Source organism: Phalacrocorax carbo, chromosome 1 (genome assembly GCF_963921805.1).
Source record: "Phalacrocorax carbo chromosome 1, bPhaCar2.1, whole genome shotgun sequence".
In the NCBI taxonomy this organism is placed as follows: Eukaryota; Metazoa; Chordata; class Aves; order Suliformes; family Phalacrocoracidae; genus Phalacrocorax; species Phalacrocorax carbo.
Window position 1 is genome coordinate 139369715 of NC_087513.1, and position 15225 is coordinate 139384939.

Sequence of the window (15225 nt, forward strand, 5' to 3'; positions counted from 1 at the left end):
TGTAATTGCATCTGGAGAGAGGAGTGAGAATATGTGAGAGGAACAACTCTGCAGACACCAAGGTCAGTGAGCAAGGAGGGGGAGGAGGTGCTCCAGGCACCAGAGCAAAGATTCACCTACAGCCTGTGGTGAAGACCATGGTGAGGCAGGCTGTCCTGCTACAGCCCATGGAGGCTAACAGTGGAGCAGATATCCACCTGCAACTTGTGGAGGACCCCGTGCCAGAGCAGGTGGATGCCTGAAGGAGGCTGCGACCCTGTGAGAAGCCCATGCTGGAGCAGGCTCCTGGCAGGACCTGTGACCCTGTGAGGGACCCATCCTGGAGCAGTCTGTTCCTGAAGGGCTGCACCCTGTGGAAGGGACCCACGCTGGAGCAGTTCATGAAGAACTGCAGCCTGTGGGAAGGACCCACATTGGAGAAGTTGGTGGAGGACTGTCTCCTGAGGAAGAAGGAGCAGCAGAAACAACACGTGATGAACTGACTGCAACCCCATTCCCCATCCCCCTGCGCTGCTATGGTGGAGAAAGTAGAGAAAAGCAGGAGTAAAGTTAAGCCTGGGAAGAAGCGAGGGGTGGGGGGAAGGTGTTTTAAGATTTGAATTTATTTCTTATTACCTTACTCTGACTTGATTGTTAATAAATTAAACTAATTTTTCCAAGTTGAGTCTGTTTTGCCTGTGACAGTAATTGGTGAATGATCTCTCACTGTCCTTATCTCAACCCACGAGCCTTTTGTTATGCTGCCCAGTTGAGGAGGGTGAGTGATAGAGCAGCCTTGGTGGACACCTGACACCCAGCCAGGGTCAACCCACCACACACCTGTATATAAACACAAGGTCTGAGCACATTCATAATTTATCACATAAATTTTCTGGAGATTTGAACAGATGATGAATGAAAAGTAGAAGAGAAGTGTCTATGGATAATCCAAATGCTTCCCCTAAAATATCCAGGCAGTAATGATAATTTTTATTTCTTTAATTGTAAGTTGATTATCCATACTGCCTATCTGAATGGCATGATTTATACATGCTCCTTTTTGGTATTTGTATCATGAGATTGTTCTCAAAAGAAGGGACAAAAAGAAATTATAAGGATACATCTCTATGGTATCTACAGATCTGAAGACCTGTGCGTGCTCAGCTTTCTCATTTCTTTTTGTCATCCTCTGTTTAAAACCATGTGTGTCTTTTTTCCTAGTAAGATATCACAGTTCTGTGCTCAAGAATTGGTATTATTCTATGATTTTAGTTATTTTACCCACTGGAAAAATAAAATGCTTCTGTGTGTACACAGAGAAGCAGTGAATTAAAATGGCATCCCATGGAGATTATCTAGCAAAAAAAATTTACATTTATTTTATGTAAACTTGGTGGCCAGTTTTTAATTCATGCAGTATTTAGTTTATAGTCATATTCATTTAGTGTATATTTCTTGAAACTGATAACGGCAAGAATCTAATGTTCAGAAAATGGTTGTCAGCATTATTGGTAAGTGTCGTTAGTCCATCTTTCCATGCATCTGTACACAATGTCAGCTAGTATTGGTATACTAGTTATGAAATGTGAAAAGACATTGATAAAGTCATCATTCTAAATGTGAATAGCTTATCCAGCTTGAACGCTACTCTCTGGTAAGTAAAATACTATCCTAGAAAATAATAATTTATCTGTGTTTAGCAAGATTTTAGAATAAACCATCAATCACGGACCACTTACCAGCTAAGGGTTGTCTGTTTTAGTTCCAATTCAGAGGTACTTATTTTTTCGCAAATATCCCACTGGGTCTTCAAGAAGTGGTAGGAGCAATATGTGTAATCCCACATACAGTACTACAAGTTGTTTCACTAGGTAGGAGTGTGACACCTTGCACAGTGAGATTTTGTCTAATATGAATAAGACATATCACCTAACTTTAGGTGGCCCATCATTTTTCAGGAAGTTTTTTCTCACAGACTAACTAGATAATTAAATGAAAAGCATTTTATTAAGCTTATAATTAAATGAATATTGTTGTTAAGGTTATTCAGCTTAGGCATTTATTTTATAGACTGTTAATGGGAAGAGAGAAAGGCAGAATAAAAATATATTATATAGTAAAAAAAGTCATAAGGATTAAAAATAGCAATCACCTTCTGTTTAAGCTGTTTGTCTTCTCTGCTTTGGTCAGGTCATTGTATGAGCCTGTATCTTTTTCATGATAATGGCCTACTTCTGAGAGCTAGCCACCTGGATGAGTCATGTATTTAAAGATATGACTCACATATATTTAAAATAATATAAAAAGAAAAGATACAAGATTGTATTAGGGCTCAATGTTATTGTTGTTGTTTAGCCCCAGCTAGCAACTAAGTACCACCCAGCCACTTGCTCATATGATATGGAATATCCAATTGGCCAGTTTGGTCAGCTGACTTGGCTGTGATCCCTCCTCCCAGACTTCTCGTGCATGTGGCAGAGCATGGGAAGCTGGAAACCTGCTAACTAGGATAGGGACTTCTTAGCAACACTTAACCACTACTTAACAATGAAAACATCAATGTGTCATCAGCACTAAAGAAGCTACAGTGAAGAAATTTAACTCTATCCTAGCCAAAATCAGCAAAATTGTTCAGAGTTATGTAGCACCATCAAAGTATTGTTATAGCTAATATATTTTCTATGTGTACTTGTGCTAGATGTTACAGTTCTAGTGGTTGGAATTATTCTTAGGAAAAAAAAAAAGATGGTAGGGGAGTTCAGTCTGACATCTACATTTCCTGTTCATAAGAACACTGAAATTATATCTTGATTCATAAAGTATATATTAGATGTTTGATGTAAAACATTTCAAAGTATTGTAACTATATACATTCAGACTGGGGAACAAGAGGCTGGAGAGCAGCTCAGCAGAGAGGGACATGGGGGTTCTAGTCGATGGCAAGCTGAACATGAGCCAACAGTGTGCCCTGGCAGCCAAGAGGGACAAACGAGTCCTAGGGTGCATCAAGCCCTGCATTGCTAGCTGGCTGAGGGAGGTGATTGTCCCGCTCTACCCTGTGTTGCTGTGGCCTCACCTTGAGTGCTGTGTGCAGTTTTCAGCACCACAGTACATTAATGATACAAAGCTACTAGAGAGTGTCCAGAGAAAGGCCACAAAGTTGGTGAAGTGTTTACAGGAGAAACCATATGAGGAGTGGCTCAAGTCACTTGGTTTGTTCAGCCTGGAGAAGAGGAGACTGAGGGGAGACCTCATTGCGGTCTGCAGCTTCCTCACAAGGGGAGGAGGAGGGGCAGGCGCTGATCTCTTCTCTCTGGTGACCAATGACAGGACCCGAGGGAATGGCAGGAAGATGTGCCAGGGGAGGTTTAGGCTGGGTATTAGGAAAAGTTTTTTCCCCCAGAGGGTGGTGGAGCACTGGAACAGGCTCCCCAGGGAGGCAGTCACGGTGCCAAGCCTGATGCTATTCAAGAAACACTTGGACAATGCCCTCAGAGATATGGTGTAAATTTGGGGTTGTCCTGTGCAGGGACAGGAGTTGGACATCATGATCCTTGTAGGTCCCTTCCAACTCAGGACATTCTATGATTCTGTGATACTGTGATTAAGATCTTATGCTAAAATACTACTAAATTCTTTTTACATGACTATGAATTTTTTAAAAAAAATCAGTTCATTGTAATAAATTGGTCAAAATAGGAATACAATGTTGATCAAATGCAGTGAGGGCTTCTGTTTTCATGTGTAATGCCAACACAACCAGTTTGTAAAGAAATTCAAGCTGTTGTTCTTCATCACTGTGGGACATTCCCTATTTGACAAATTAAATGTGTGTAATTTCTGGTCAAAGGGTTAGTACAGGAGGTACCTGTCCATTTCAGTCACCATCTGAAAGGTTTTCAATTCTCAAAATAAACTGATTAAACACCTGCTTATTTCAGTTCAGGTAGCCATCTTTTCCTAAACTTAAAAGGATGTAGATACCTGAGTATCCTTAAGGTAATATAAAAAAGTAACAGGACTAGTAAAAAGATAAATTTGTGTTGCTTAGAGATTTTTTTTTTTTTGAGGAAAAAAATATTAAAAAAATAACTGCCTTGCTCATTGGCAAGTTCAGGAATTGATTGAAGTTGTGCTTCATTATGCAAATTCCTTATTTAGCACTAAAACAAAAATAGAAAAGTCAATGGAACTTAAGATTTTAATAATTGTAAGTTCAATGAACAGTTATGGTTACCAGACCAACGTTAACACTGCTACACTGAGTTACATATTTTGCCTCTCAGATTTTATATTAAAGCTTATCATTTTCCTTGTATATGATCCACTAAAATTATTAATAAATGCTAAAAATGCTCCTCTGTTACACAACCGGGAAAGACTGAGAGGCTATATGCTTTTGCCAAAGGTAACAATATCTGTATTTAAAATTAATAGGACTAGGATGACAACTCATTTATTATTTAGTATTTGGTGGAGCTCATATGCTCATTTAGACACTACCATAGGGTTTCTGTTCATTGGTTAGCAGAAAGCTGTCAGAATATTTTTTGAATAATATCTTGGTTTTCATTTTGTCATTACAAAATATAGGTACAAATGTATCTGAACAGTTGCAGAATTATATTGGTTGGATAACATCTTAATCAGTAAGCTTTCTCAGATCCAAGACAGACAAAAGCGGCAGAATTACACTGGACTGGGAAATTGCCTCATAGTTAAAGTCTTCGCCTAAGAAAGTAGGCACACAGGCTTGGATTCTAGCTTTGGTTAGCAAATGCAGATTATTGTTGTAAGGACAGATAAATATCTTTTCTGCCAGCCTTCTCTCTCAAGAAATGATTTAGAAAGAGCCTAATCCTCAGCCAGAGAGACAAGAGCCTGTGTATTGCATGAAAATTCTCTCCAGCCTCTAGATTATAACTATTTTGGGTGAGATCCATTCTTTGGGGATTTTCTTGCCTAGTTTTTCCAGATGAAAGAAGAAAAGGGATCACAATCTCATCCCAGTAAATTATTTAACCTAGGTCAGTAGAGAATACTTCACAACTGTTCGCTTGTCTGTGTAAGGCAATTAAATTAACGTAACTGTGGAAAGTCTGGGTCTAATGTAAGTGAGAACTGCACACCAATATTTGAGCTTCCTGATTTTTGGGCATTCAATTCATAACAATTAACTTTTTATTGAAAAAACTGGTAGTTCAGTACTAGTGGGCATCATTGGTTTGTTAACAGCAGAAGTACCATTTTGTTGGGGGGTGTGGCTGCAGGGAGGCCAGCATGTCTGGAGAAGCTCCTGCCCTGCTGCTTAGTGCTGGGTAGAGGAGCTCTCTGGCTGAGCACACTGGAGGACATAGCCTGAAAAGATGAAGAGCAGAAGTAAAGCGTAAAGTCACTCCCCATGGAGTCAGGAAAAAATGAGTCAGAGAAAAAATCTCTGTGGAGAGACCTACCAGGGAGTCAGCTGGATAGTGCACCAAGAAAGCGGGGAGGAGGTTTCATGGCTGAGATGACCTGAGGCTGATTGGGGCAGAACAATCTGGGCACACGGACCACAAACTGCAACATATTTTGAGCAGAGAACCAGGTTGGGATAGTACCTATAAGAAAGATCTGGTGAGTACTGTGAGAGGTAAATGTATTGAAGTGTCCTGGAGGGTGAATATAAGAATACCATTTTTGATGTCCATGAACTGTTATTGTAGTTTGTATTCTCAAATTCCTCAAAGTATGCCTGAAGTACCTCTTATCAAAATTTCTATAATGGGATTTAAGTGGTTTTATTTCACTTTCCTCACTTCTTAGTGTCTTTCTTATGACTTTCAGACTCTACAGGAGTTAAACATTTACTATTTATTCACTGTCTGTGCTAATATTGTTTACTTGACAAGTCAGCACTTTTAGTACTGGTGTTTGTTTTAAAATTTACATTGCAGTTCTGTTCCTGACTGAACTACCTTATGATGTGATACACTCTCTCCAAATCTCCCTTCACCACCCTGCAGAAAACCCACAGAGGTTGAAGAAATAGTTACAATATCCTGGTAAGTATGTTATTCTATTGTTGCTTACAAAAAATGATTAGTTTTTTATATATATTAAAGAGTAAATACTACAGAGAAGGCACTTATAGACTGAAAGGTTTGCAAACTGTTGCTCAAGTCAGAAAACGCTGCCGCAGGTGGGAAAGGTGGGCAATTGCTTAAGGGTTGTTGGAATTGTTGCCACAACTGTCCTGTGAAAGGGAGCTAGGAAAATCAGTCAGAAGGTGGGAAACACATGTTCTTGTCATTAGGGAAGAAACAAAGAAAGAAAGAGAGATGTGTTTTTTTGGGGTTGGTGTTTTGGATTTTTTGTGGTCCCCCCCACCCCCCCCTCCCAAGGCTGGGTTCTCAACTTTTAACAAGCAAAAATAATATTTTGGCATTTGGGAAAGGGGCTAATTTTCATCCAGTGAAAGATTAAATTAAAAAGAAAATCTGGTATTTATTGCTAGAGAAAAGAATGGAAAAGAAGACAACAGTGAAGTTATATGATTTTGACATGAAAAATATTTCTCAAAGGATATAGCATTAGGATATTGTTGACTAATAGAAAACATGGTGGTTGTCTGAGTGACTTAGGTGTTTGCTGTCAGGGCACAGTAGTAGTAATAGGCCAGCCCCCATTTCATTCTGCTGTGCCGTTACCTGGCATCCAGCACCAAAGAAGAGCTGTCCCAGATCACACTTCCTCCAAAAGTTTTCCACAAAATGTCTGTGTGCCTTAGGATACAAACACGCACATTAAACGGTTGCAAGCAGAATAAACAAGTTGTTTCTTTTCTATTACTTTTCACTCACACTGGCAGGAGTTTTGCTAAGATTGAGCTTTAAAACAGTGAGGGGTTTTTTTTGAATACTCAGAATGTTCTTGAAAATCTATGACTTTCTTTACTTTTCCAGGTAAAAATTAAATAGCACTTCTTTTTCCTTCTTTGAATTTTCACTTAAACTTTATTGAAAGTGAAACATGAAGGGAGGATTGATGGAATGATGTTCAGGATTTCCAGTCAGAATACTCTGTAAACTTTCTTTTAGAGTGTATGTATTACAGAAAAAAACTACATTTGAAAACATGTTTTCCTGTTATTTCCTGTTATTCTCATGTTATTTCATGTTATTTACCTTTAACGTTATTCATGTTTCCAATTATGTTTTAAGAGTTGTTTGGATCCACTATGTTTATGTTCTTTAATCTGTTGCATATGAAAATTAGTATAAATATTTTTTATTATTCCACACCAACATCTGGAAATTCACTGAAAATTTTTCATTCATTCTTATAAAAACCTAGCTGTTAGAAAATTACCTTTCTTCTTTTGGTTATCAGAATATTAGTACTATGTCACTAGGCAAGAATAAGACATTTTTCTGGAATACTATTTACAGATATGGTCATTCATTTTCATAAAAGTGGTTAAACATTACTAGATTCAAAGGCAGTACTAGGATATATAAATTCTATATTACAAGAGTACCTAAAAAAGTGTTGCTTCTTTGGCTTGGTAAAAGAAAGCTTGGGGAAGAACATGATTGCTTTCCACAAATACTATTAAGTAGTTTACAACTAGCCTAAAGCTGGTTCTAAAAAGGGACTTTGTTATATTTATGAAGGGATTACATTATGCACAACTCTATTAAAGTAGGAAATGGGTCCAAGCTTCATGTCTAATCCTTAATTTGTGTCAGTTTAATTCACCTCGATAGCAGCTGTGCCTTTACTTTTGCCGCTCTCTTCTGTACCTTGCCATTCCTTTCTGCCTGGGAGGAGCTATCCTTATTAGTTATTCTTCTCACACTTTGTGTACTAACTCTGCTACAACCCAGAACTAACAAATACCCCTAGGATTTACTTTATTTACATTGAATCTCGTGCAACAAATCTTCCTCTTTACAGTTCCATGGAAGCTGGACAAAGCTTTCTAGGATTATAATATTGTGCCTTTTCCCAAGTAGAAACTATAAGCATTTAAGTGATGGTAAGTATGTATGGGATGTTCGGTAAATAAATCTTATGAACCAGTGTTCTTAGTAACCAGAAAACTGCTGTCTGCCCACTTTAAAAATGTGTGGTATTAATGTTATTCTTCTTATATTTTGAGATAATCAGTTCCATAGTCCCTAAAAATGTAAGATGGATAAGTATCCATTTGCCTCACCTGCAGGCTTGTTTGTTCATTAGCATGTGAACATCTGCTGCTTCATAATTATTAATGTAAAGAAGGTGGCATTTATGTACAATTCCATTTTACTTTGATGAGGCTTTTTTGTTTTAACTATGTGGTTTTTAGAGTCAGGACTTTTACTCTTGACAATACACATTAATTTTTTCTGTAGGCTGCAGTTTAAAGGTACCCAGGTTTGTTATACATAGTTATTGTAACTGAATTTTTGTAGTTATTTATATTAGATGATTTAGAAAAAATATTATAGTTGAATCACCCTTCAACTTTATGATAGGAATGAACTGACCTGTACTCAGAGCAGAACGTAATGCTTAGATAATTTCTAAAATGTGGATACAGAACTTTGGGGAGGAATCAGAATCTAGCACCTCAGGTTAATAAAGTGGTGTAGAGACCATGTTTTCCATGATATTTAAGCTCCCACCAACATAAAATTATTCTTCGTTAATACATTGAGAAGGTAGATTTTGTAATGCATGATGCTATCTGTATATGTCAGAAAAATTTCAATGTGTGTAGCTCAATACAGATTTAACTACTCTTTTAACTTGATATTGACTTCATACTTAAAAATATCTATTTTTGGGGGGAACAAGCACTGTAGTTTTTTAATTAAAAATAAAATAATGTTGTATCAGCTTTAGTATTACTCAAGATAAACACTTTTATTTCAGTCAAGAGAAGGTCTGTCTTGAAAACATCTGCTGTGAACAAAGTGTTGAGAATTCCAGACAACTTCTCTGGCTCATTGGTGTTGGGATTTCAATTTGGACATCCACAGTGGTGCTAAAAAGAGAACAGGAACCCAAGACAACTGCTGACTGGCAAAGTAAACTCATCTTACAGTCTTGATATATTTTTCAAGTCACTTTATAGAAACCAAAATAAGAACTAATGAAAATGTAAGGTAACATTATTTATAGATCTTTTTGTGTGTCAGTATCAGTGTTAAAAAGTTAATAAATTGAGGTACTACCGAAATCAAGTTCTTTGTGGTGCATCTGCTGCCAATGAGCATATCTTTTTTAAAGGAGCAATAAAAGGTTACAGGCCAAAATGAAATGCTTTAGCCTTTTTATGCTTATTCAGTTTTGCACAGGGTAAAACTGCCTGTCCTGGATCAGAGAAAGAACTCTGGAAAACTTAAAACTTAAAAAAAATTATCCCAGAGTATGTAGCTCTTTTTTTGTTGTTTTGTTTTATTTTAATCTTCTTAATGACAAATGAATAATGGGAGAGGAAAGGGGAGCTTATCGGGCTACCAATATGTATTGATATATAAAAAAGTGCCAAAATTAGGCGTTAACCCTGTTTACAGGAAGATATTCATTTTGAGACAAGAAAAGCAGATGAAAGATTGTTTCAATGCATTCCTAGAACTGAATGCAGAACTGAATACAGAACACTGAAAGCCTTCCTGAAGTTTGTATTTAAGTAATCCTTGAGGAACAAGACCAGTTCATGGAAATGCCTTCATTATACAGAAAGAAATGGAAGAATAGAAACACTTGAAAAAGTTAGCATTTTTATAAAGTCAAAATGGAAACTTAAGGGAAAAGATGAAAGTGACACTTAAAGTATCAAACCACAAAACTACCAACAAGAGATTAATTTCTTTTTGCCATCATCTGCTACAGGAAGGAGAACAGGACCTCCAAAGACTTTGACTGTGCTGCATAGCTCCTGTCATATAGTTTTCTATGTTTTTCTGTGGTTTTGCATCCATTAAGGATGCCAGAAATCAGGTGATGAGAACACAAAATTGTTGGGAACTGCTGTAAAAACGTGGCTGGGAGTTGGTGGGGGCCAGGAATTTGGAAACTCATGGTATGCTCCAGAACGCCAGCATCCTGATTAATGATAATTTTATATAATGGCCTGCAAAAGTGATTTTTCTGTTCCTGTTCTGAATTCTTTGCATCCCAAACTATTTACAGTGACATTTCTTTTCCTCCCTGTGAACATACACTTTCTCTATCCTGTTCACACATTCACAGGAACTCTCCTATGGAAATGTAAAGAGAGAATGGCCTTTCTTTATGCATAGGTAATTCTTTCTGGCTTCTGTGTGGTTATTACCTTGACGTGTACCATGCTGTTATATAAACAGGACTTCTAAATCGAAATTTTCTTAAAATGGTGGGGTTTTCTGATCACTTTTACTACTCTCTCTCTCTCACTTATCACAGGCTAAGCCTGCTGCACTAGGCTCTCCAAAGACATAACTAGAGTCCTTAGATAAGGTTTATCTGCTCAGCACTAGTCTAGATACCAGTTTCTGTATATTGACTGTAAAGATATGCTTAGACAAATAGGTTTGGTGTGAAAATTTGAGATCAAGATAACTGTATTTCGCTCTTCTTTCTAAGTCTCAACGGAGCTGAGCCTGCAGCTAAGTTGGGAGGAAAAAGATACATATGGATACACATATACATGTACACATACAGTCTCTTTTGTAGTTCTTGTAACATAAAATCTACTGAATTCCTGCATGGCTCCTGGACCATGACTTAACAGTCTCCAGAAGACTGATCTAGATGACTTGCTAATATCAAAAGGATTATGCCTCTCTGGAGCTCAATGCCAAAGCTTTCATTCATGTCAACAGGACTTAGGAGCAGGCATGATTTTTAAAAATAGGTATATTTTATTTACAGTGTTATTTGTTTCTGCTACTGCATTTGCTCAAGGGCTGTAATCTATGTACATTTTCTGTTGTTCTCACTAAAGGCCACTGACATGGTGGTTAGTCGTCTTCTCTCTTTTACTTCATCTCTGACCCAAATCAATGGACAATAGTCACTATTTATAAGTGAATAGCAGTTTTTTTCTAGCAGCTTTTTTTATGGTAGAAAAGAATTAGCATTGTTGGTGTGGTATCATAAAAAGGGCCATCCTTGAGCTTAAAACAAAAGGCTCTATTTCAACAAATATCAACTAGAAACTTGGATTTACAAGTTCCAAATGGAAAAGCCAGAACGCAAATCATAAATTTAAGTTACATGGTGTAAGAAAATCTAGAAATATATTCTTGAAAGTCGTAGTTATAGTCACTTCAGCTCAACTATATCTACACAGACATTGGCATCTACTGTTATTTTTATTTCTCCAGGTGTCCTGGTAGGCTACTTATCTATTGTTTCTTTGCCATATCTGTCACATGCAGAGGTTTGGGATATCCTGCAGCTTTTCAGATGGCACTCAGCATCTATAGACATGGCAACTATATTCAGCCTTGTAGTGTCAAACTGTACCCTACCTTCTGACTCCATAATGCTTGTGGTATTGGCAGCCCAGCTGGAAGGAAGGAAACTGGTGATGCTTTGTATCCTGAAGCTGGAAAGGAAAACAAATACAGGTGAGTACTCTATCTATGTATCTATTACAAAAATCCTTTATACCATGCTGAACACGTATAAAGTTTTCTATTTGCATCCATTGTGTGCAGAGCTAGCCTCCTGTTCTGGGATATCTAGGGACATAGAATGTGAACTAGTAAGAGAGTGAGATTAATGTGCTTTTTCACTCTTGATCCCAGTGTTTCTTTATTGATACTAAAGAAGAATCTAGACAAATAAGTTTGATGTGTAAGTCCATGGTATAGATGTCTGTATTTAGTCCTTCTTTTTAAATACCAGGAGAGTTCAGGGTAGAACTAAGTGCCTGAGTAGGCAGCAGGACGTTCTGCGGCCTGGGAACAGCACTTGACTTAGAAGTTGATACTCAGGCCAAGGAAGTTGCTGGTGTTTTAGGCATCTCCAGCATGAGGGTGTTGTTGAAGAGATCTTTCTAGATCCCTTTCCTGAAGTTAATTTTTACCTTGCACTTGTTGAAATTCTTATCCTACTTCATCTTAAGATCTTAATAAATGCCCAGTGTAGTGGAAATCATACCCATGGCCTTGTCATCCACTGCTGTAAATTGGAGTTTAAATTGTACTGAATGGATAGAAGTACTGTCACTTAAACCAGTTATAAGTCACTGTAATTGTACTTAAATTGGCGAAATATTTGCTGATTTACATCAGCATGCTGAATTTATTTAAAGTTTAGTGAGTTCTATTGAACTGGTAACAGTAATGTAGTAATTGCTGTGATTTGTGTGATATGTTGAAGTTTTCAGTATACTTAGTGCCAGTGAAAATGCAATGTAATCCCAGATTTTTCTTACAAATGCACAAGAGATGCTGAATATCTGTCTGTTTGCTTTTTTAAGAAAACAAAGTATTTGTCACTGATTCTGGAATGTAAGCTAGTTGTTATTGTTTTATATCTGCTGAATAAAATCAAGGGTTCACTTCATACATTAAGCAGCATGGATCAGATTGCATATAACACCTCTCCTGTGTGACAAATGGGTTTGTAAAGTATTACTTGCACAGCATAATGGTAATTTGTCTACTCAGTGGCTGTAACAAATGCATTACATTTTTGTTTAACAGTTATAATTCATCATTTCAATACACAAAAATACATGCAGATACTTTATTTCTCAACAGGGGATAAATAGGATGTCAACAATAAAGTTATGTTTGTTTCCCAAAAGCAGTACTACTAATTCATTCTTGTGTCTCCCCATAAGTAGGAGCCAGGTTGTGACTGTGGGACTGCATTTTTAAGAACAGTCAAAAATTATACTGAAGAAAGAATCATGCTGCATGAATGCTCCATGCTCATTTGAACAGGTGTAACAGTATGTGGAGATGTCATAGGACACATTTATTTTTAAGTCTATTTGACACAGAAATCATGACTGCTTTATCTACATTTGTTAATATGAGCTTAGAGAATATCTAAATTTCTAAGTAAAACTAAATGATTAAATCTCTTTTTTCCTATATAACTGCTTAGAAAGTTTTGCTTTCCCATGTCAGCTTAAAAAAAAAAAAATCCCTGGCCTTTTAAAGTACAATGGTGAAGCTAGAGAGAAAAATACTCTCATATTGCGTAAGTATCTGCAACAGAAAGTCTCAGTTACAATATTTAAGATAAATAGAGATATACACACCCATTGTGGCTTTTCTGTGATGGACATGTAATAAATGTTTTCAGTCTATTATATAAACCAAATGTATGATAATCATTATTAATCTTATTTAGTGTTACTGTGAGATGATCTCAGCTGGGTTTTAAGGTCTCAACAGGTTTAGCACAGCAGTGGTCATTTTTATATGAGTGAATGGGTAATTAAGAGTTGCAGAATTCTGAAGAGGATTTCTTTTAGGTTAGAAAATGAGAAGTAGGATTAGTATTTCTTCAGATGCAGCTTATGTCTTTAATCTTAAAGGCAGAAATTTAGATTTTTCCTCATGGGTATGGAATGGAATGGAATGGAATGGAATGGAATGGAATGGAATGGAATGGAATGGAATGGAATAGAGCAGAACAGAATAGAGCAGAACAGAATATTTCAGTTGGAAGGGACCTAAAATGATCATCTAGTCCAACTGCCTGACCAGTTCAGGGCTGACCAAAAGCTGAAGTCTGTTATTAAGTGCATTGTCCAAATGCCTCTTAAGCACTGACAGGCTTGGGGCATCGACCACCTCTCTAGGAATCCTATTGCAGTGTTTGACCACCCTCTTGGTAAAAAAACTGCTTCCTAATGTCCAGTCTAAACCTCCCCTGGAGAAGCTTTGAACCATTTCCTGTCACTGGGTACGAGGGAGAAGAGATCAGCACCTCCCCCTCCACTTCCCCTCCTCAGGAAGCTGTAGAGAACAATGAGGTTGCCCCTCAGCCTCCTTTTCTCCAAACTAGATGAGACCGAAGTCTTCAGCCGCACCTCATAAGACATTCCTTCCAGCCCTTTCACTAGCTTTGTTGCCCTCATCTGGATGCATTCAAATAGCTTAACATCCTTTTTAAATTGTGCATCCTTTTAAAATTGTGCACCAATTCTGAATACAGCGGGATAATCACCTCTTTTGACTGGCTGGTTACGCTGTGTTTGATGCATGGCAGGATGTGGTTTGCCCTTGTGGCTGCCAGGACACACTGCTGACTCATATTGAACCTGCTGTCGACCAGCACCCCCAGATCCCTTTCTGCAGGGCTGCTCTCCAGCCACTCCTGTCCCAATTTATACTTGTCCAGCATTACTCAGTCCCAGGTGCAGAATATGGCATTTGGACTTGTTAAATTTCATCCCATTCATGATTGCCCAATGTTTCAACCTGTCTAGACCCCTCTGCAAGGCCTCCTGTCCCTGGAGAGAGTCAAAAGCACCTCCCAGTTTGGTATCATCAGCAAACTTGTTAGTGGTGCATTCAAGTCCTGCATCCAGATAATGGATCTATTTATTAAATAGAAGTGGTCCTAGGATTGAACCCTGAGGAACACAACTGGTGATCAGTCACCAGCCAGATGTGGCCCCATTCAGTACAACCCTTTGAGCCGTGCTGTTCAGCCAGTTCTTCACCCCAAGCACAGTCGGAAAACTTGTACAGAAGGATGCTGTGAGGGACAGTATCAAAAGCCTTACCAAAGTCCAGAAAACAACATCCACTGCCTTCCCCTCATCCACTAGGTGGGTGACCTTATAGAAGGATATCAAATTAGTTAAACAGAATTTTCCTTTTGTGAACCTTTGATGACTGTGCCTGATGATGGCATTACTCTTTAAATGCCTTTCAATAGTACTCAGTATGATCTTCGTTATAATTTTTCCAGGAACAGAGATTAGACTAACAGATCTGTAGTTCCCTGGGTCTTCTCTCATACCCTTCTTGTAAATTGGAATAACATTGTCTAGCTTCCAGTCAGCAATGACCTCCCCAGACTCCCAAGACCTTTGGTAGATGATTGAGAGAGGTCTTGTTGTAACATTCACTAGCTCCTTCAGAACTCTGGGATGAATCCTATCAGGCCTCATGGGGCTTGTGAACATTCAGCTGATACAACCAGTCCCTTATAGTTTCATTGTCCACAGAAGGACAGTAACTGTTCCTGCATTCGTGGTCCTCAAACTCAGAGGACTGGGCAGCCCAAGGTCTGCCAGTATTACTAAAGACCGAGGCA

At 38.1% G+C, this 15225-nt stretch overlaps 1 long non-coding RNA gene across 1 annotated transcript in view; it reads left to right on the plus strand.

The window, feature by feature from the left end:
- Positions 1-5928: 5928 nt before the first annotated feature.
- The window catches only part of LOC135316669 (uncharacterized), a 42403-nt gene continuing 33106 nt past the window's right edge, over positions 5929-15225 (plus strand). Inside the window, exons 1-2 of the long non-coding RNA XR_010375916.1 lie at positions 5929-6023; positions 11373-11564. This is a non-coding gene — a long non-coding RNA (uncharacterized LOC135316669). The remainder of the gene's footprint in view (positions 6024-11372; positions 11565-15225) is intronic.